The sequence below is a fragment of the Sorex araneus genome, chromosome 7 (assembly GCF_027595985.1).
Source record: "Sorex araneus isolate mSorAra2 chromosome 7, mSorAra2.pri, whole genome shotgun sequence".
Lineage (NCBI taxonomy): Eukaryota > Metazoa > Chordata > Mammalia > Eulipotyphla > Soricidae > Sorex > Sorex araneus.
In genome coordinates this window covers 7341516-7362307 of record NC_073308.1, presented here as the reverse complement: position 1 = coordinate 7362307, position 20792 = coordinate 7341516, and the positions used below count along the sequence as shown (strand labels likewise).

Sequence of the window (20792 nt, the reverse complement as noted above, 5' to 3'; positions counted from 1 at the left end):
TGAGGTGAAATGGTGATGAAAAAACCCGGACTTGGTCTGGAGTTGAAGGGCATGAGGCAATTCAGGTGCAAGAACATGGGAAGGTGAAATCCAGGGCTTGGAGGGCCCTGAGGGGTTGGGTATCAGCAGGACTGGGTGCAGGACCTGCTTCAGGATCAGAGGTCCCTGCATCAGCAACCACATTGGTCGCCACATGAGGAGACATGAGACATAGGACATATAGCTGTTGCCAATGATGTAGGCAGGTAGATAGGGAAAATCCCTGGGCAATGAAAATTTAGATTTAACAGTTAAGCTGACAGGGCTTAACTTTGCCCTGGGGACTGCTCCTTCCTTTCTCAGTATATCAGTTTTCTCCCTGCCATTTTTGAAGAGTTAGATCGATCAATCAACTACAGACGTGTGCACATGTAGTGGTGTTTTTTTAGTCAGTTCATTGTCTGTCTGTCTGTCTGTCTGTCTGTCTGTCTCTATGTTGTATACTCGAGTGTTGGAGCCAGAGTGAAAATCAGTAGTAAAAATTAGACCTGGGGAAGCAGGATCACCACAAGAGATCAAAGTGATATGCAGTCCAGCAATTTAAAGGGTCGAGGTGCTTTTTGGAACTTGTTAGACCAGGTTTAAACAAAGATTTCTTATGAGAATGTTGAGCCTACAGAGAAAGCAAAATTCTCAATCTAGATTTCTTATTGTAAGAAATGGCTATTAAAAGTTGTAATTCTTCTGAACTTCAGAATCTGTACTATCTAGGAAGAGCTGCGGAAGTAATACTAAAACTAAAGTGAAATAAAAGTTCAGAGGATGCAAGGCTTTATCTTACAAGCCTCAGCCAATCTTAATGAGGAATTTAGCTGTTTTACAATAACAGAGGTACAGAAGCTATCAAAATTAAGTTTTCTTATGTTTCCATAAACATTGACAGTCCAAGTGTTTTTTCTATGCTATATCAAAGTTTGGTTAAAAACAAAAAACAAAAAACAAAAAAACAAAGGGTTCTTTCTATGTCTGAAAGCATGTTTGTATTGTGGAATTGTTAAAGTTAGAAAGTTCATGATTTGAAATAACTAAGGTACAAGAACTATGGAACTTAAGCCAAAGAAGGTATACTCATGTTTCATAAAAATTGATGGTTTTAAAAAAATCGATGGTCTTATGCTATTGTGTCAATGTACATATGCATCTGCATTGGATTATTAGAATGTGAGCTGAAATAATTGTGGAAAAACAGGTTCAAAGAGTAATGGTTTAGTTAAAATATGAGTTTCTAGAGGTATGAATTTGGTTGCAAAACTTATCCTACTGTATTTTATTTGATCTCTGAGATTTTTGGTAACTAAACTTTCTAGAGATACTTAGCAAAGAATTATAATAGATTAATCTCAGGTGTCAGTCTGATAGTCTGAAGCCATAGCATTGCGCCTAGGTTAAAGCTTGAGATAAGAATGGAGATTTTTGTGGAAAATGTGGGAACTTTTACTGACTATTGTTAATCAGACTGGCTGTTAATCAGTCTGTCCAGTACATAAAAATGCATGTTATTATTCTGATAACTTTATTCCATGCAAAGTTTTGTCACCAGGTATCAACTTGACCTTCAGAGACCTTCATACACAAGTGTGAAATCTTGTTCTAGTACCTTTTTGGTAGAATCTATGAAGACGATATTGGATGGATTATCTGGACTCCTATTACAGTGCTCTTAGGGAATAGAATTCTTCAAAAGTTGCAGGAAATCAAAGTTTTTTCAAATGTGATTAAATGGTTTAGACATGTTTTACTCTACACTGGACTTCTGGTACAGTGCTCTTATTAATGGGAAGTCAAGGTTTTCGACATGGGATTGAATGGGTTAAATATGATGTTAAATTGTATACTTTATCTCTACAGATTTTAGCTTCTTTGACTAGGACCCACAACAAATGGGTGTATTGCATCTCATTGTGAGTAAAGTGAAATGTTTGCTTTTCTCTTCTTTTGTACCTTCAGTATGTTTTTGATGCTTCATGGCACTATGTTGGTTTGCATAAATCCAAATAAAAGTCTTTCCTCTCTGTAATAGGGTCTACCCCTCTGCAGACAGGAAAATCAGTTATGGGACCCCAAAGCCCTCTTTCAGGGAAACAGTCAAGGGATTGGTCTAAATGACAGGAGCAGGTATTTAACAGGTACTGTTTCAAGGACTCTACAAACCTCAGGGAGACCCTAGAGGCCGGCTGGCTCAAAGAAAGAATGGAAATCACCACTGCTATGGAGAATGAGGAATCCGGAAATCTGTGTGACTGACACAGCCTGGGCCTACTCTTAGCATCAAGAAAAACCCTGGAGACCAGGATCTCTCCCAGCCCTGAAGAAGGAGGGGATGGACTCCTTTCTGCCAGGATGCCTCTATGGAAAATGAGGCCCAAGGCCACCTCCAGTTCAACCTGAAGACTTGAGGCCATCCAGTTCATCGTGGGACAGGTCAGGCCTGGGTAACTCTGACGTGACACATAAGATTAATGCCATTATTGGTGTTTCCTGTCTTTAGCCAACCCCCAGGACTTCTCAGTAAATAACTGGGGTACCCCAAATGGAGAGTTCTCCAATCTTGCTGTATTTATGCAAAGGAACAAGTCAGATTTGTTAAGCCATTAGGCAAATTTTAAAATGAGGGTGGAGAGAAAACCATGTTTCTGTAACTTGCTTTTTAAAGAATCAGATTCAAATTCTACAGAGTGATCTAGTAAATGTATTCTAATCTTGATCTAAAAGGTATCCCCTTTGGGTAATTCAGGTAAAATGTGTTTTACCAACTGTAAAGTAAGCAGCCTAGTCTTTGGGACTCAATGTTGAACAAGCTGTCACTAGTCTGACCAGGGTATTGGAAGCCAGAGCTTTAGTAGGGGGAACCTCAGCTCAAAGTGCAGAATTAATTGATTTCCCCCAACTTGTCAATTGGCTATAGTGCCAAGAGTGGACATCTAAACTGGTTCTAAGTATTCAATTTTAGTTCTATGAACACAGTCATTTGGAGAGAACTAGAATTTTTTTTAACAGCTCTTAATTCTCGTCCATCATGGGATTAATACCCCATCCAGAGAATACTCATATAAGATACTCTGCAAAAGAGGAACAATAGGCATTGGAACAAGGTTTTCAAAAGGAAATTGACAGATAAAGGGTTACACTAAGCTTCCAACATGGGAAGAGATTGCTTTAATAACACTGGTGAAAGCCTTCATTCATGGGGAGGAACTCAGAACTGTGCTTTCTGTGCCATTACTGAACCTAGTGGAAAACCTGGGCCTCCTTTCCTAACACTTGTTCAGCGTCAAGGAACTTACCAAGGAGAGGATTGGCAGCTTGACATGCAAATGATCAAACGCTCATATTCAAGGTATAAATATCTACTGATTCCAGTTGATAGCTTCAGTGTATGGGTAGCTTTTCAAATCTGAGAAGTAGCTTGGTGCTTCTATGCCACTAGAAAAATCTGGATATAAGCCATTTTCTATCAACCATGGGTGAAGCAGTTATTCCTTTCCATTGTTTTTATGACAGAAATAGGTATGGCATTATATTGCTTTGGTTTCTGTTGCTTTAACTCTTAATGTTTCCTAAGACAGCAAACTATTCTGTCCTTACTAGGTCAGAAAGGACCTTCCACATCTCCAGGGTCTAATCATTTCAAAGTGCCATCCCTCAGTCTAATTGATCTGATCTTGTCTTTCAGATAACTTCAGGAACCCAACCAGTTCATTGCCTGGGGCCCACTAAAACTAAGGTAGCATGAGGTTTCACCCCTTGTGCAGGCAGGGCCAGCGCCCCTTTGTCAGCATGAAGCAGCTCCAGAAGATGGACCTTCAGCCATTTTCCCTTAAAGATTTAAGGTGGTGAAATCTCTGAGGGGGGCGGGGGGATATGATATAGGCAGGTAGATAGGGAAAAGCCCTGGGCAATGAAAATTTAGATTTAACAGTCTCTGGGAAGGAGAATCTTAAGACTTGCAGATTCAAGAAAACAAAAGACCCAGAGGAAACCATCAGCAGACCCTGAGGATAATGGGCCCCTCCCCAGGAAGTTTCCCAAAGAAGGCCATCAGCACTCCCAACCTCCCTGGTAACCTTAGCAAGGAACTTTTACCTGGAAAGAAACCCCACGTGGGGGCAGGTTGAAGAAACCCTATAAGACACCTTGAACAAAGGAAGCTGCCTGAGCCCCTGTGCTGCTTGTGCCCACGTGGCCGAGCACATGTGTCGCCCAAGCACATGTGTTGCCCACATCTCCCCTCTTGAGATGTGTACTTTCATGCTTTCATACTTTTGTGTCTAAAGCTCGGTTATGTGTCGGGGCTTCCTCCACCCTTGGAGAAGACCCCGTTCTCTCTTGATCGCGTTACTCTTACCTGTCTCTCCCTTTCTTTTATCCCTTCCTCCTATCCTCAGAAATCTCTGAATAAAATCAATTTACTTCACTGCTTGTCTTCTCCTGAAATTCTTTACCGCAAGTGAGACAAGAACCAAGTAACCCTGGGTCCTGAGTGGTAGAGGCGGTTGGGGAGAAAGTGACCATCGAGTCACCTGGACATGACACGTGGATTAACTGGAGAGACATAGTCCAAGCGACTAGGGCGCTGGCGTCCTGACCTGAGGCCAGCCATTATGGCAGCCTGGAGATGCATGCGCGCACACTTAGGCACTGCTTGACCTTAGCAACTGCAAGCCCCTCCCCCGAGCACCTTTATGCCCCCCTTAAGCAGCCTTTATTGGGTCCAGGCAGAGCCTGGTCCCTGTAAACAGCAGGAGCCAGGATTTCCTTCCTCCCTGGCAGGCACAAAAGATGTTCAATCAGGTCCTCTTCCCACCCCCTCCGCCCACCCCCAGCTTCCCCTCCCCACCCCTGCCAGCCAAACAGGACTGGGACTGCCAACTACTCTGGGCCTAGCCCCATGGTGGAGGTGAGGAGGGGAAGGAACAGTGTGTCCCTGGGTGGGCACGCTGGCGAATTCAACAGTACTAGTCCACGTGTGGTGGTCTTGGTGCGTCCTCCTCACTACTGAAATCCGAGACACATTCTTCCTCCCCTTGGCCATCCTGCTTCCAAGAAAGCTAGCTGACCTGCAAAAGGAGCACTACTTAGGGTGGATGGGGATTCACAAATGTTCTCATTTCCTTTATGGTTTTTTTTTTGTTGTTTTTTTTTTTTGCTTTTTGGGTCACACCCGGCGATGCACAGGGGTTACTCCTGGGTCATGCACTCAGGAATTACTCCTGGTGGTGCTCTGGGGACCATATGGGATGCTGGAAATCGAACCCGGGTTGGCCAGGTGCAAGGCAAATGCCCTACCCGCTGTGCTATTGCTCCAGCCCCTTCTCATTTCCTTTAAACTCTCAGTATCTCTGATTATTTATCAGTCTCCGAGAAGGGGATAGCATGGAATCAATGACCCAAAATTTTCTGAAGGAAAGATCTGGGGCCATAAACAGTTTATTCTGGGAGACCGACCTTAAACTGAATGAACACTCATATACACTCCTTTACACAGACCTGGGGAAAGTCCCCCTGTCTTGCATGGAGCTCAACATTAACCATAGAGAAAAAGTAGCAAGCCCTTTCTAGAGGGCTGCCTGCTTTCTAGCACTCCTAGAGAGACCACTGAAGACCCTAACATCAGAATGTAACAAGACTCTCTTGCCATACTGTGACTAGCACCCAATTTACTTTCTTCACAGTCCTTCTCATCATTTTCAGTTCTCATTATCTCACACTTCTAGAATATAAATTCAGTGAGAAGGGGCTTCCTCCCAGTGTCTAATTGAGTAGAGAGCTTTGAATGGAGTTGGTTCCAAGAGTGGCCTCATTTAGGGATGGATGTTAGTTTTCTGAAATCTTTGGCATTAGTACTAAATGTCTTCTCACGTTTCACAGTAAGGTGGACGTTTTTTGTTTGTTTGGGGGCCACACCTGGAGGTGTTTGAGGTTGCTCCTGGCAGTGCTCCGGAGGCCATGCAGTGGCAGGTATCAAACCCAGGTCTCCCTCACGCACAGTCCATGCTCTAGCCTGATGAACTGTGTCTCAGGCCCCTAAGCTAGTCTTGTTAAGACTCCATTGTAGGTGTTTGAATTTTCTTGATGAGTTTGATTTAACTATTTTAAAAATTATTGTTCAAAACTAGGTCAATAGTTCAAACAATTGAGCCCTTCAGTAAGCTCCTCAAAAGTCCTATCTTCCACAGCTATTTGACCACTTTCTGAAATAGAGTTAACAGAGATCAATTCAAAATAATTGTCTAAAATGACCTTTCTCTGAAGGTAGTACTCAATGATATTAGGTGTGTTCTTCCTTTATACATCAAATAATTTTATTTAGTTTTTGCTTTTTCGGTCATGCCCAGCGATGCACAGGGGTTATCCAGTCTCATGAACTCAGGAATTACTCTTGATGGTGCTTGGAGGACCATACGGGATGCTGGAAATCTAACCTGGGTGGCCGAGTGCAAGGCAAACACCCTACCCGCTGTGCTATCGCTACAGCGACAACCCCCCCCCCCAATAATTTTATTTTGAAAGCATAAAATAAGAGCATTTTCCTTTTCAATGCAGACATTAAGTTTGGTTCTTTTTGTTTCTCTGTTTTGGGCCAGACTCAATGGTGTTCAAGAATTTTACCCACTTAGAACTTGGGAGTCACTCCTGGCAATGCTGTGCTGAGCTGGAACTGAAACTATGCATCCTGCATGCCAAGAGTGTACTCAGTCTTCTGAGCTATCTCTCCCACCCACTGCTTCTTTTACTTCTTTTATATTTTGGGTGTAGGGATCATATCCTCTGGTACTCAGGGGCTATTTCTGGCTCTGTGCTCCCTGGTGGTGCTAGAGGGGACCACATGCTGTGCCAGGGATATGCAAGGCAGGTACCTTGGCTCCAGTACCATCTTCTTAAGCCCCGAATGGTTCTTAAAGGTTCTTATAGTTGATAGAAATTTTACTAGATGACCAACGAAGTCACTTTTACTAGAAGAACTGCCCAGACTACAAGGCTGAAGTCAACCCAGGGTCAACTCGTGTAACAATATAAGATCTCTGACAACTTAAAATTTCTAAGACTGCAGGTATATAGAGCAAGGAGAGCAATTCTGTTTGTGGATTCTCTACTGATTCTTCAGTTTCCTTCGAGGAAAAAATATATATAACATATATGTATATATATATATGTATGCATGTATGTATGTATATATATGTGTATATATATATATATATATATATATATATAAGCACAACAGGCTCAACTGTTAACAATATGTCAGTAAGCTCTTACTGAAGGGCTTAATGGTCCCTGGGGGAAATACAACAATCTTCACATACTTTCTCTAAGGAAACATTTTTGGAGCATTTTCAACAGTTGGAGCGATAGCACAGCGGTTGGGCGTTCACCTTTCACTCGGATGACCCGAGTTCGATTCCTCCGCCCCTCTCAGAGAGCCCAGCAAGCTACCAAGAGTATTGAGCCTGTGAGGCAGAGCCTGGCAAGCTACCCGTGCGTATTGGACATGCCAAAAACAGTAACAATAAGTCTCTCAATGAGAGACGTTACTGGTGCCCGCTCGAATAAATCGATGAGCAACGGGATTCAGAACAAACAATACAAAATAAATTCTTTTGTTCTGCTTTGGGGCTGGAGTTCGGGATCGGGATGGAAACATTCAAAATACCATGATAGGAAGGTGTAATGGTGGAGGTATTTAAATATTAAATGTAATAAAATATTGTGAATTACTCTATAAATTTAAAAAGAAAACAGGATCTTGAGAAAGGTTTGGTAGTGGCATAGATGAGCTGGTTTCTCCCTGAGATTCACTTACTAGAGTCTGTTCCAGTTCTTTTTCTAACAGCCCGGTTTTTTTGACTGTATACCCTAGGCCTAAGTGCCATAGATTCTGGGGGGAAAACATTTAATTAGTTTATTTCATTATCTAGATGAAGGTTTTGCTGGGATAACAGAAGATTACACATGATCTATACTTGAAAGATTACTTTGGAACAAAGAAGATTGTTGCCCCAAATAGGAGAAACACTGTTCCCATCCCCATGCCCCTAATCTTCGTGGTAGGAAGACAGCTCTCAAATTGTGAAGTTAAGGTTCTGTCAGAGTGATAGTATAGCAGGTAGAGCACTTGCCTTGCATGTAGCCAACCCAGGTTTGATCTCCAGCATCCCACAGAGTCCTCTGAGCACCGTCAGGAGTGATTTCTGAGTGCTGAGCCAGGAGCATCATTAGGTGTCCCCAGCACGTCCACTTCCCCCACCCCACCCCCAAAAATTCTGTTCGTTACTACCTAAGGTTTAAACAAGTATTGTTAAAAACATCTGCCTAAGGCTTTAGCAGTTTAGCAAGGAGAGGGCTGTTTCTGATGTATCTGAAAATATGATGAGGGAGGGGAAGAGAGAGAAAGAGAGAGAGGGGGGGGGGGGGAGAGAGAGAGAGAGAGAGAGAGAATTCTTACCCACACCCCCATTCCAGTCCCCACAGAGACCTCACAGTTTATCCAGTCTCCTCAGCTATGCCAACTCCAGGGCTCTTGCAATCAAAGGGTGACAATACCACCTCTAAGCACAGAAGATCTTTATGCTTTTCTTCTGAAATGGTGCCACAATATCTTCATTTTCCCTTTCTTCAAGGTCAGAAAGATCCTGAAGCTGGATTTTAGATTGAAGGTCCTTCTGAACATCTCAATGCAGATTTTAAACTGTTTAATTAAAAACAAAACCTCAATTCCAGCAATCCATGCTAACAGTTGAAGTAACCTGTGACTTCAACATTAAGCCAAACTTTCCATGAACTACACCAGCCACGCACATACAGAGCACAAAAGTGCTATATGACACCACCATCAATTCACTGAGATCTTGATTGATTCTGGGGTGTGACCGGTGCTCAGAAACTTTCACTTTCAGCACAGGCTCTGCACTTGAACTTTCAGCACAGGCTCTGCACTTGAACTCTCTCTCCACTTCCACCTTGACAATCCTTTTATACCATCCATTGAAACCAAAATAGTAGTCTGCCAGTTCCTGGCACTGGGAGCTGTTTAGGGCAAGGGCACGATGTTAAACTGCTTTATGTCTGCTGAGACGAACCTAAAGACATAAGAGACATACTCGAGGATAGGAACGACTTGCCACAGAGATCTAATTCAGCCGACCCAAGACTTCTCAATACAACTTTCATAAAGTGGCTGTGAAGAGCAAATCAAACAAACTTTGGTGGTTGCTGTTGTTTTAGAGCCATACTCAGCAGTAATCAAATACTCCTAGCTCTGTGCTCCGGGATCACTCCAGGTGGTGGTTGGGGCAATCATATATGCTACTGGGTATAGAACTGAGCTGGCAGCAGCAAGGTCAGCACATTAACTCCTGGCCTATTTCTTTGGTCCTTAAACATTTTAGGCATTAAGTTCATAGTAAGGACTAATACTCATTATTATCAAGCCATGGTACTTTTCTGCATTATTTCCATAGTCTCCCATTAATTTGAGCGTTTGTTTCCCTGATTCTGCTGGTCAGTGAAAGTATAAGTCAGGAAGATCTTCAAGACTGTAGATAAGCAAAAGAAGTAAATTGCTTCAGTGATTCTATCTAGCAGCTCTTGTTTGAAACTATAAGCTGAAGGAGAGCTAAGACAGATATGCCCCCAAGGAAGGACATCCATGTGTAACACTCCCCTCTCCAAATTATTAGCCTTGCTAGAAGAGACTATGCAGCACTGTCGTAGCACTGTCATCCCCTTGCTCATCGATTTGCTCTAGTGTGCACCAGTAACGTCTCTATTGTGAGACTTCTTGTTACCTGTTTTGGCATATTGAATACACCATGGGTAGCTTTCCAGGCTCTGCCCTGTGGGCGGGATATTCTTGGTAGTTTGCTGGGCTCTCCGAGAGGGACAGAGGAATCGAACCCGGGTCAGCTGCGTGCAAAGTAAATGCCCTACCCTCTGGGCTATCGCTCCAGTCCAGAAGAGACCACAGTATAGTTATTTTTATAGCAATTTATGAGTAACTCTCATCTGCATAAGAGCTTCCTTATGAAATAAAAGCTATGTCTGTTATTAATTCTCTAGATACACATTATTGTGGACTTCTTACATCATTAGTTCTTAAATGTCAAATTCAACTTTCAGCCAGCATGTAGTATATGAACATATTATAAAAATTCAAATGCAAGGTTGGAGAGATAGTCCAATGGGTAAGGTCATTTTTGCCTTGCATATGGACAATCCGGGTTCAATCCCCAGCACCCCATATGGTGCTGCCAAGCCTGCCAGGAGTGATCCCTGAGTGCAGAGTCAGAAGAAAGCCCTGAGCACTGCCAAACAAAAAAGAAAAACAATTTAAATACAAATAAAAGCAAAGCAATATTAATTATTGATTTATGTGCCTATCACTATTACCAGTTTATAAGCACCTTGAGTGCTCAAAGGATCCATATTGTATCCTTTCTCATTCTTTGAAGCGAGAAAAGTTTGTTACCAAAAGTGTATCAATCGTTCGTTGGTTGAGAGAATAAATCAAGGAATGATAAAAGAGAACAGAATTTGACATATCTCATACTGCTAATATTCCAAGAGTAGCACTCCACATTGGATGGGGTTAAAAATAGAAGGCAACCAAACTTAGGGAATATATATTCCTCGAGAACATCATGCAACTACTGGAATGGGAAGGAATGGGAGTGAATATAGATGGTTGGCAACTATACCACCTCTGCTTCGCTACTGACATTGTTCTTATAACACCAAACATTAGCAAGCGGCACAAATGCTGGCCGACTTCAACTGCGAGTATGAAAGGTCGGAATGCAGTTGAATCTCAGCAAAACAGTATTCATGAAAAACGAACTAGTCCCTGACATTCCATTTGCTCTCAATGGAACATAGATCTCCGAATGCAGCAGTTATGTGTACCTGGGTCAAGAACTCAACATGAGAAACTACTTGGTGCCAGAATTGCCCAGGAGGAAGAGAGCAGTGTGGAACACTTTCAAGAGCATCGAGGAAGTGGTTAAGAGGACAAAGAACCTCCAGCTGGCCACCACTTTTCAACTCCATGGTTCTTCCTGCACTAACATAGGCCTCAGAGACCTGGGCCCTACAAAAACAGGATGAGAACGATATTCAGGTATCCCAAAGAGGAACTGAAAGAGCCATGCTTGGAGTATCATGTTTCACTCAAGGGAAAGAAGGAATCCGGAGTCCAGACATCCGTCAACGGTCAAGAATCAGGGACGATGTCTCGTTTGTCAAGGCGTCAAAAATCAGATGGGCCGGACGTGTAATGGGATTCAGAGACAACCACTGGACTAGAGCTGTTACTGACTGGATTCCATGGGACGTCAAAAGACCGCATGGCCACCCACCAATAAGATGGCCACACTTCTTTGTCAAAACCCTGAATGAACGGTTTGAGGCTCTTTGTGTTCCTGAAGTGAGCAGATATCATTGGGCTACACTAGCACGTGACAGAGACGAATGCAGACATTACTGGAGCCCGCTTGAGCAAACTGAAGATCAACAGGATGACAAGTGATACATGTGATATATACATATATATATATATATGTATATATAAAAGCATAGGAGGCACAGCCTTTAACAACATGTCAGTAAGCTCTTATTGAAAGGCTTAATGGTGCCTGGGGGAAATACAACAAACTTCACATACTTTCCTCTAAGGAAACTTTTGGAGCATTTTCAGCAGTTGATTCAGAACAAACAATACAAAATGAATTCTTTCATTTTGCTTTGGGCCTGGGGTTTGGGATTGGGATGAAAACATCCAAAATACAGTGGTAGGAAGGTGTAATGGTGGTGGAATTGGTGTTCAAATATTGAATATAGTAAAATATTGTGAATTACTCTATAAAATTAAATTAAAAATAAAAACAGAAGCTTGAGAAAGATTTGTTAGTAGCATAGATGAGCTTCTTTCTCCCTAAGATTCAACTACCAGAGTCTGTTCCAGTTCTTTCACTAACAGCCTGCCTTTGACTGAATATCCTAAGCCTAAGTGCCATAGATTCTGGGGGAAAAACATTTATATTAGTTTATTTCATTATCTAGATGAAGATTTTGCTGGGATAATGGAAGATTACACATGATCTATACTTGAAAGATTACTTTGGAACAAAGAAGATTGTTATCCCCAAATAGGAGAAACACTGTTCCCATCCCCATACCCTTGAGCTTCTTGGTAGGAAGACAGCTCTAAAATTGTGAAGTTCAAGGTTCTGTCAGGGTGATAGTACAGCAGGTAGGACACTTGCCTTGCATGTAACCAACCCAGAATTGACTATAGTGTCTCTATAAGGTAAGGGAAAATAAAATTTCAAAAACAAAGTTAAATTAAATTTAAAAAAAATACACCAAACCAGGGCGAGCTGTCCCTTTCACCAGGAGGCTGGCAGCAATGAAGGAGAGAGACAATCAAAATTGGTGGTGAAGATGTGTAAAACGTACTGTAGCTTTTAGGTTTTTTTTCCTTTTTTGGGTGACACCCGGCGATGCACAGGGGTTACTCCTGGCTTTGCACTCATGAATTATTCCTGGTGGTGCTTAGGGAGCAATATGGGATGCTGGGAATAGAACCCGGGTTGGCTGTGTGCAAGGCAAATGCCCTACCTGCTGTGCTATTGCTCCAGCCCCTGTACCTTTTAGTTTTTAACAATGTGATAGTACTCAAGAGACTAACCAGAGGGACCAGAGGGAGAGTTTAATAGTCTGGGGCACACAGTCCATGTTTGGGAGATGCACATTCCATCCCTGGCAGCAGAGGGTCTCCCCCAGCCCCCAGTCAGCTCCAGGAGCCACCCCTGAGCACTGAGCTGGGTGTAGGCCCTGAGCACCTCTGTGTGTGCCCCCTAACTAAAACAAACAAATGAAAAAGGTTAAACCTGGAATTAAACTGGATTCCCATTCTGTAGATAGTCTTGGTATTCTGGTCACTATTTCTTTTGATGTACAGAAATTTCTTGAAGTAGCATTTTGTAGTTTTCTTTGTATAAGTCCTTTACCTCCTTCATTAAGCTGATTCCGAGGTACTTGATTTTCTGAGGCATGATTACAAATGGGATGACCTTTTTCATATCACTTTCTTCTCTCTCGTTATTTGTGTATAGGAAAGCCATGGACATATGGGTATTGATTTTATAGCCTGCGACTTTACATGTTTACTACTTCTAAGAATTTCTTGGTAGAGGCTTTAGGGTTCTCTAAATATAGTATCATGTCATCTGCAAATGATGAGAGTTTTTTTTCTTCCTTTCTTATTTGGATACCCTTAATGTTTTTTTTTCTTGACTAACTGCTATGGCAAGTACTTCCAGAACTATATTAAATAGTAGTGGTAAGAGTGGGCATTCTTGTCCTGTCCCTGATCTTACAGGGAAGGATCTTAGTTTTTCCCCATTGAGTATAAAGCTTGTCGTGGGTTTATGGTAGATGGCTTTGAGTATATTGAAAAAGTTTCTTCAATTTCCATTTTGCTGAGACAAAGACAGTCTACACAATGGGAAAGGTTATTCACACAATGCCCCTCTATAGAAGGGGTTCATATCAAGGATATAAAAGGCACTGGTTGAACTCCACAAGAAGAAAACATCCAACCCCATCAGAAAATGGGGCAATGAAATGAACAGAAGAAGAAATCCTTTTTCTTCTTCCTCAAAGAAGAAATCTGAATGGCCAAAAGACACATGAAAAAATGCTCTTTGTCACTAATCATCAGAGAGATGCAGATGCCTACTGGTTCAGCCTTTCAGGAAAACAATAAGGACACTTCTCAAAAACTAGAAATCAGTTCCCACTTGACACAGCAATAACATTTCTGGGAATATAGCCCAGAGATGCAAAAAGGTACAGTAGAAATGACATAGGCACTTGTATGTCTATTGCAGCACTATTTACAAGAGCTAGAATCTAGAAACAACCCTAGTGCCTGAGAACAGACCACTGCTTAAAGAAACCTTGGTATATCTACACAAAGGAATATTATGTAGCTGTAGAAAAAAAATGGAGTCATGAAATTTGCATAGAAGTAGATCAACATGGAGAGTATCATGCTAAGTGAAATGAGTCTGATAGAGAGGGACAGACATAAAAGGACTGCACTCCTTTGTGGGCTACAAAGTAACATAATAGGAGACTAACACCAAAGGATAGTTAAGTAAGGGTCAGGAGACTAACACTAAAGGATAGTAAAGGTCAGGAGCACTGCCCCAAGGCTTGATAGCCAATCTCATGCTCTAGGTGAAAAGGTAGCTGGGTTGGAGAGAGGAGCACTAAATAAATAATGGTTGGAGGGATCGCTGGGGATAGTAGATGCATGTTGAAAGTAGATTATGGACCAAACACGATGGCTGCTTGTTACATGTATTGCAAACCATAACAACACCCAAAAGGACAGAGAGAGTAAGAGGGATTGTGTCTGCCACAGAGGCAGGAGGTGGGAAGGGGTTGGGTTGGGGGTGGGGGGAGGGATACTGGGAACATTGGGGGTTGGGAATGGGCACCAGTGGAGGGATGGGTGCTTGAACACTGTTTGACTGAAATGCAATCATGAAAGTCTGTAAGTCTGTAAATGTACCTCACGATGATTCATTGGGATTGGGGAGGGTGGGAGGGACGCTGGGTTTACGGGTGGTGGAGAATGGGCACTGGTGAAGGGATGGGTTCCCGAACTTTGTATGAGGGAAGTATAAGCACAAAAGTGTATAAATCTGTAACTGTACCCTCACGGTGATTCTCTAATTAAAAATAAATAAATTAAAAAAAAAAAAGATAACAGCTGCTCTCTGAGATACAGAAGTATAAACCTGTCTGAGGGCCAGGAGGATCACTCCACAGTTTGGAAGCCTGCCTCGTACTGGGGGAGAAGGCAGCTGGGAGAAAGAAGGGACCACTAAGTCAATGATGGTTGGAGGGATGGCTCTGGATGGGAGATGTGTGCTGAAAGTAGACTAAGGACCAAACACGATGACCTCTCAGTATCTGTATTGCAAACTATGATGCCTCAAAGTAGAGAGATAGTAAGAAGGAAGGTGCCTGCCACAGAGGCAGGGGATGGGATGGGGTGGGGATGGCAGGAGGGATACTGGGGACAGTGGTGATAGAAAATGCTCATTGGTGGAGGGATGGGTGTTTCATCATTGTATGACAGAAACTCAATTATGAAAACTTTGTAACTGTATCTCACAGTGATTCAATTAAAAAAACAATTATACCCCTGTCTTGTCTAGTATTTTTCAGTATTCCTTTTTTTTTACACATTGTATGTTTCATCCGATATTTCAAAAATTGCAATAAAACTTACCTGTGAAAAAAAAATAAATAAAATAAAAAAAATTAAAATAAATAAATAATTAATTAATTTTTTTTTAAAAAAAGCAGATAAGAGAAGTTTAGAAGTGCATGTGTTTGCAAGGCCCAAAATGAATCTAAACAAGGGAATGAGCAGACTGTGACTAGAGGGGGATATTGGAGCAGATTATATAGGAGCTTGTTAAGGAGTTTGAACATTATATAGGTAGTGAGAAGTCATTTGAAAGTATTAAGTATAAAACAACCCACATTTTCTGTTTTAATATAAAAATGAAAATAGAAATAAAAACAAAATGTTAAGTAAATAAATAAGTACAAAAGAAGTAAACTGGATTCCCCCAATATTCCACTTTACATGCACTGAGGAGAAATAAAAACATACAGACACAAATATAATTGCAAAAGTGGCAGAGGAAAGTCCATCAGCCAGTGATAAATAAAATGTAACCTGGCCGTACAATGCCACCTACACAGGAATGTCAGTCGACAATAAAAGGGAATGATGCTGCTCCAAGGCTGAGCCTGTCATGGGGTGACAGTAGGGCAAGTTGTATGGTTCATGCCACTATAAGGGACCCTCCTGAACAGGCCTGACTACTAGCAAAGTGGCTGAGGGAAGGCCACAGGCCAAGGGCAGAGAGAGGACTGGAGAGAGACTGGTAATTGAAGGTGTTTCCTTCAGCGGGGGGATGACAAGGTTTTAAAGTGAAACTGTGGGGTTCAAGAGACAGCTCAGCAGGATACAGAGCTGGCTTTTCACACAGGAGGCCCAGGCGGTATTCCTGGCAGCTCTGAGCCCCCAAGTGCTGCCAAATAACACATCCTGGAGCAGTCTGAGTGTTGGTGGGTGTGGCCACAGGACCAAAAGAAATTAAACTTTGGTAATGGCTACACAATCCTGTGAGTCTATTCAAAAATTAAATTTTACACTTTAATTGGTGAATTAGAGCCCAATAAAGCTATTCTTAAAATGAAGGGCATGTATGTATGTACATGAAAGTGCTAGCAGTGAGGGCCGGAGGGAAGGGATATGGCTCAGTGGCAGAGCACAGGCTTCTAAGTGTGAGGTCCTAGGTTCAACCCCTCGGATCACATATGCACACACACAAAATAAACATGTTAAAGAATTATAAATCTAAGAAGTAGAGTTGGAGTGATAGCACAGCGGTAGGACATTTGCCTTGTACCCTTCTGAGCACAGAGCTAGAGTAACCCCTGAGCATCATTGGGCAGCTGCCTTCCCTTTCCCTGGCCCAGCCATCTGGAGCTGACCTCACACTGTACCTTTTCCACCAATGCTCAAGTCAAATCAACAACCACGGAACATCTGTCCCTTTGACTAACACACTGCTACATTCTTCCTTGGGGGTTAGTGACCTGGGCACTTGTTCGTGCCCATTTTGAGAGTTGGCATTATTTCCCTTGAAATATAGAGGGGCCACATAATTTTCTTTCATATATTAAGCCTTGTACCCATTTTGGTTTCTGAGCACATGTGATACACAGTCTGAGGTAACACATTTACTGAGTCACAAAGTGTTCGCAGATTACACAAAGCTTTCAAAATTTGTGTTTTCTCACATCCTATAATTTCAAAGTTGCTAACCTGGTTATGCGGTGCTAATGAGAGGCTCTAATTGGAAGTTTCAGATTTCTTGATTTTACAAAAAAATAGTGGGGTGGGGTGGGCAGAGACAGTACAGTGGGTAGGGGGCCTGCCTTGCATGCGGCTGACCTCAGTTTGATCCCCAGCATCCCATATGGTCTCCTGAGCATCACCAGGAGTGATCCTTGAGTACAGAGTCAGGAGTAACTCCTGAGCACTGTTGGGTGTGGCCCGAAGAAAACAAATAATCAAATTAAAAACTTCAGTAAGGGCTGGAGAGATAGCTGAAAGACCTGTAGTATTTGCTTTGCTTGTAGCAGCTCCAGGTTTAGTCCCCGGCACCCCATGGTATCCAGAGCACCACACCAGGAGTAAAAACCGAGCACCAGAGGAATGTGCCAAAAAACACCCTAAGACAGTACACATTAATCTATTTGGTGTTAAGTAAAATCACAGAGTTTATTTTCTATGCATCCTTTACTGCTATCTGTCTAATAAAGTTTCAAGTTCTCTTTCAAACAGATGGGTCACTATAAAAGATCCATCATTCTCTCTAGGAATCTTTACCAGTTTCCTGAGAATGGGAAACGGCAAGGGTGTGGCCACCCAGCTGAACTACTGGGTCCTGGTCTAAGCTCACAAGGGCCCACGCAGGGTTCTCCCAGGAGCTGTCTAGGGCTGGTTCCCTTGGATGATCAACACACTGGACTACTGCAGCGATACTCGGCCAACTGGTCTGCACGGGCCAATGTTAGGGCTCATGCCATGTGGTGAATGAAGCATGAGGAACTAGGACTTATAAATGAGTCCCTGTGCATGCAAGGCCTGTAACCCATGACCACAGAGCTATCTCCCCAGCTCAGGACTAGCCGTCTTTCAAGTGTCTAACCACATTATTAGACAATGTGGTTCCTTTGTGTTTTGTACCCTACATGGCAATGCTCAGTGGTTACTTCGGACTCTGCACTCAGGAATCACTCCTGGTAGTGCTTGGGGACTATATGGGCTGTCGGGGATCAAACATGGGTTGGCCATGTCACAAGACAAGCTCCCTCCCCACTGTACTATGGCTCCAGTCCCTGAAGAGTGTGTGGTTCTAAACCTGATTCATGTCGCAGAATGAGATTTATATGAACTGTTAATTTAACATGGGCTAAGGGGAAAATAAAGGCTCAGTGAGCAAAGTGTCTTGCCTTAGGAAAGTGTCTTGGCACAGATGAGCCTCAGCACGAAGTCTGTGATCAGATGAGCATTAGCTTCCCCCAGGGCTGATATGTGTTGACAGGACACACCTACAGGAAGTGTCTAGCACTGTGTCTGCCTCATCTCCTCGACTCACACCCAGAAGCCCGGGCTCCATCATTGCCAGGCAATGAATCCCAGCACTGGGAGGGGACCCAGGGGTAATGGGGAAAAGGCAGGGACCACTCAGAGTCACTAGCTGAGACACTTCATGGGGCCCTTCAGCCCCGCCCAGAGCTTGCCCAACTCACTGGGCTTGCGGGTGAGGGAACCACGATGCTCAGTCTGGCTCCATCCTCCCGAGGTTCTGGCTGGCTGCTTCCCTGGCAGGCTGCGCTGGTCAGCTCGCCCACCAGACCCGAATGCTGCTGGCATGGAGTCTTCCCTGCAGAGACAACAGGGGGAGTTCCCAGTGGTGGCAAGTCCGGGAGCCATCGTCTAAGGATGCTCGGAATTATCAAATGCTTCCTTTTCAGCAGGTCCAACTTCAGGGGGCGGGGGGGACTCCAAAGAATAATAGTGAGTTTTTGTTCAAATATTGAATGTAATCAAAGTAAAGAGAAAGTAAAGTGAAATTTATCAGCTACACAGGCGGGTGGGGGGCTGAGGGGGGCGTGGAGGGGAAGGTTTACTGTGGTTCTTCGTGGTGGAATATGTGCACTGGTGAAGGGATGGGTGTTCGAGCATTGTTTAACTGAGATTTAAGCCTGAAAGCTTTGTAACTTTCCACATGGTGATTCAATAAACAAATAAATAAATAAATTTTTTAAAAAAGAAAAGGCTGGGTCAGGCAGGGCTGAACTGATGTAATGGGGTGTGGACGGGGCGGCACAGGGTTTGCTGCTTCCTGGGTTAGTTGGCAGGTTGGCACAGAGTCCTTCTGGGCTTTGCTGAATTCTGACAACACCTTTGGAAGTTTTAAACAAAAAAATACCCTGTATGACAAGTTTCCCACTAGGATGCCCACCACAGAAATCTAAGTAGGGAGATATGCTGCTTTGTGATCTGAGCACAGAGCAAACATCTCTCTGAGCCCTCCCCATGGGGACAGGCCTTCTCCCCCGCAGTCCCTCTGCTCCCCCAGCACAGAGGGCAGCAGGTATGAGAGCTGAGAACCTCGGGCAAAGGAAGCTGACAGAGCAGAGACAAAGGATGCGATGGGAAAGGGAAGTAAGTACCTTTGAACTCCTAAGCAGCCTAACTGTGGGCCTGCAGTTAGATCAGAAGCCCAGGCCCCAAGACTCCTTCCTGGGACTTGGAATTTGGTCACGTGGGGACCATTTTATTCTCAGAGCAGTGAGGTGCTGCTGGTTTACCTCTGTGCTGTGGGGACAGAGTGCATTTGTTTCCTGAAGTCTCTGCGCCCAGAGCTCAAGGCTTTTCATGTGGGCACAAGTACAGACATGGGGGAGGGCACCACTCAGTCCCCCCCAGGGGGTTTGAGCAAGGCCTTCTCTCCTCTCTGCATGCTTCTGGGGCCACAGGGAGCCAGTGTCCCTGTCTCTGTGGACACACACCCTTACACATTCAGGCACACGAGTCTCCTTCTCAGCCTTCTAGAATGGGCACTAGGCTAGTGTTTTCTCTTCCCTTGTGGAGGTTTCTCTTGTTGTAGGGCCAAGAGACAGTAGCCTAACGGTGGCCCACATCTGCCCCTGTGGCTGAGAGTGCAAACGCCCAAATGTGGGCTCATGGGAAAGAAGACTTTTATCTGATAGTCTCCTAGCTGAGCTTTACTCTGACCTACCTTCATGAATCAGATCTTTCAAAACATCCTAGTCAAGAAGAGGTGATTAGAGGCTGGAGCCATAGCACAGTGAGCAGGGCATCTGCCTTGCACACTGCTGACTTGGGTTCAATTCAATTCCCCCAGTTCAATTGGGGGCACCCTAAATACTCCCCCACCTGGAGTGATCCCTGAGCACAGAGTCAGGAGTAAACCCTGATCATTGCTGAGTGCAGCCAAACAAAACAAAACAAAAGGTAATAGGGGATCACCTACACATTTATGGTCAGCTTTTTAATCAAGGGCACCAAAATATCTGGATGCCAATATTTTTGTTCTTGTTAAAAACATTTTGGTTTTGTGCTGCTGACGTTAAACCAACAGGAGGGTTTGGAGTGATAGTACAGTGGGGAGGGTGTTTGCCTTTTGTGTGGCCAACCTGGGTTTGATCCCTGGCATCCCATATGGTCCTCTGAACACTGCCTGAGTGCAGAGTCAGAAATAACCCCTGAGCACCGCTAAGTCTACCCCACCTCCAAAATAAATAACTAAACAAATAAAAGCTCGAAGTTCTTTGCTGGCAGAAAGTTCTCAGAATTATGGAACATCAGCAAGGAGAGAAAGCAAGCTCAGCTTCTCCCAGGAAGACACCTCAGAATTTGGTTTCCAGACAATCCAAACATCGTTCTCACACTCTGCCTCTCCCAGGGAATGTAGGGCCCATGGAGAGGCCAGGAGAGCCCAGGCCCACAGCCACCAACAGGTCCCCTTGCAAGGGCCAGAAGGAGGTAGTCTTTCGACTACATGGAAAGGAATGGACATCATGTGAGAGGGGAGGCTGGGGGAGCACAAGGTGAGGAGCCTTAACAT

At 43.6% G+C, this 20792-nt stretch overlaps 1 protein-coding gene across 2 annotated transcripts in view; it reads right to left on the bottom strand.

Moving 5' to 3' along the window:
* Positions 1-18463, bottom strand: part of LOC129406494 (leucine-rich repeat-containing protein 37A3-like) — a 128682-nt gene extending 110219 nt beyond the window's left edge. For both annotated transcript variants that reach the window (XM_055144477.1, XM_055144478.1), the window contains exon 1: positions 18448-18463. The gene's annotated coding sequence lies outside the window, so the exon portion shown is untranslated. The remainder of the gene's footprint in view (positions 1-18447) is intronic.
* Between the last annotated feature and the right edge of the window lie 2329 nt (positions 18464-20792).